Source organism: Sinocyclocheilus grahami, unplaced genomic scaffold (genome assembly GCF_001515645.1).
Source record: "Sinocyclocheilus grahami isolate Dianchi unplaced genomic scaffold, SAMN03320097.WGS_v1.1 scaffold1577.1, whole genome shotgun sequence".
In the NCBI taxonomy this organism is placed as follows: Eukaryota; Metazoa; Chordata; class Actinopteri; order Cypriniformes; family Cyprinidae; genus Sinocyclocheilus; species Sinocyclocheilus grahami.
Window position 1 is genome coordinate 80,742 of NW_015506756.1, and position 2,416 is coordinate 83,157.

Below are 2,416 nucleotides of genomic sequence, written 5' to 3' on the forward strand. Positions count from 1 at the left end.
AAAATGTGTAATCGTGAATATAAATAATTAGGAATCATGTAAAAATTTTTAATGAAATAAAAACATTTCATTTATCTGTTATAACATACATTTATGTAGTTTTGTTTCCTTATAAAGGTCCAGAAATGTGTCAAGTTTTTCGTCAGGTGTCTTTTTTAATAACATGATGTCATTATGTTGCTGTCTTGCCGCCAGCCAATCGCTGCATTGCTGATCGTGGTTTCGAGTATCGATACATAGCCCCTTTTAAACAAAGCCATGAACGCGCAATTATCTCCGATAACTCAATCCAGCCATACTTATCATCTGAATTAGCCAGATCCTGATTAGCGCGATGATATCATCTTGGATGTGACGTTTCATCTCGGATGTAATAAGCGACGTATGAAGAACGGGCCCCGGGACTGTGGTGGATGCCTGTTTATTTACCCAATCATAATGCCCTCACCTATTACCAGTTGCCCCGCTTATTGTGAAATGTTTCAAAACAGTTTAATTGGGAAATGTCCCAACATTTGTCTTCTGCTGAATGCAAAAAAAGTATTTTGAAGAAAATATTTGTCCACGGTATGGACAAAAATACAATGCAAGTCAATAGGGACCAGAAATTGTTTGGTTGCCGACATTATTCAAAATATATATATTTTTTTGCATTCAATGTCGGCAACCAAACAATTTCTGGTCCCTATTGACTTGCATTGTATTTTTGTCCATACCGTGGACAAATATTTTCTTCAAAATACTTTTTTTGTGTTCAGCAGAAGAAAGGAACTTACAGGTTTGTAATAACATGAGGGTGAATAAATGATGGCAGAATTTTCATTGTTATGTGAACTTTCATTATTAATGCGCAGTACTAAACTTTGAGCTCTCTTCATTCCCATTCCAAAATTGGTAAACACTGTCCTACAACTTTGGATGACGAGAAGATACATGATTAATAGGAGATTGGCTCAATACAAAAACCTTCCAAAGATGCATGTTTTCAGTGTAATGGGAAAGCGAAGTATATTTGTGAATTATTTTGTAATTTTATATTTATTTATTATACATTTACAAATCCTCACACGTGGTTCCTCATCCCAGTTTTTGTACCCACATTGAATGTTCTTTTGATCAGACACAGTATTTTGTTTGGTTTGTACTCCTTAGGTTTAATAACTGTGCTGAATAATTTAGTAATGTTTAAATCGGACACCATATTCTGCACAGTTTCAGCTCACAGTTTTTGTGTGTTGAGGTGTTTTAAAGATCATTATTTCTAGATTTCTATTTCGCTTAAGCAGTTTTAAATATAATATGCATGCACACAGGGCTGCTGCTGGCCAAATGGGTGCCCTAAGCAGAATTGTATTATTGTGCCCCCCTCCCCAAAATATTATGCAAGTAAAAAAAACAAACGCCTACTATCGGGGTCAAAATAGAACTTAAATAAAATATCAAAAAGTAAATAAATAAATTGTATTTAAATTGTATTATTTACAAATTACAATTGTAGCTAGACAGTTGTCTTTATTAATACAGTTGTCATTTTGTGTGATTTTCAGAAATCACACAAAAAAACATTAAGCAGTTTTACTACGATAAAACCATGGTTAATTTTTGTAAGGGTTGTGATGTCCACATTTTCGTTGAAGAAATTAAAGCATATCTATCGCAAAAAGGTGGCCAAAAATAAAAGATTAAGTGGATATTTTAATTTAATGTTTGGACAACATTAAACAAAATTGTAAGTGTTACAACAGCAATTGACAGGCCTTTGGTGCCGTTTGCAGGCATTTAATATTGTTTATTTTGTATTAGGCTACATTATGTATTTTAACAGTGTATTCAATGAAACCATACAATTATTATTAATTAACCAATCATTATTGCCTCATTGTTTTTATATAATGCATTTTAAAGGGTTAGTTCACCCAAAAATGAAAATTAGCTTGTGTTTTACTCACCCTCGAAGCATCCTAGCTGTATATGACTTTCTTCTTTCAGACGAATCCAGTCGGAGATATATAAAAAATTGTCCTGGCTCTTCCAAGCTCTATCATTGCAGTCAGCGGGTGTTTCTGTTGAACAGTCCACAAATCGTCAAATAAAGCTCGCGCATTCATAATAAAGCGTGCCGCAGACGGCTCCCGGGGGTGAATAAAGGCCCCCTGTAGTGAATCCATGAGTTTTTGTTATTTCAAACGTAATAAACACTTTTCTTTCACTTCCGTTATCTATCATACACAGATCCGTTCCGGTGGAAGGCGTATGACGTATGCGCAGCGCACGCGCGCCTCTGAGATATGCAAGTCTCGCGAGTTTGTTTATAAGAGCAAAGGAAGTAAAGTTTCCTAACTTTAGCAAAGGAAAACCAATATCTTCTTGGTTTATATCGAAATCCTCTGACATTTTTCTTTGCAAATCCTTGGTT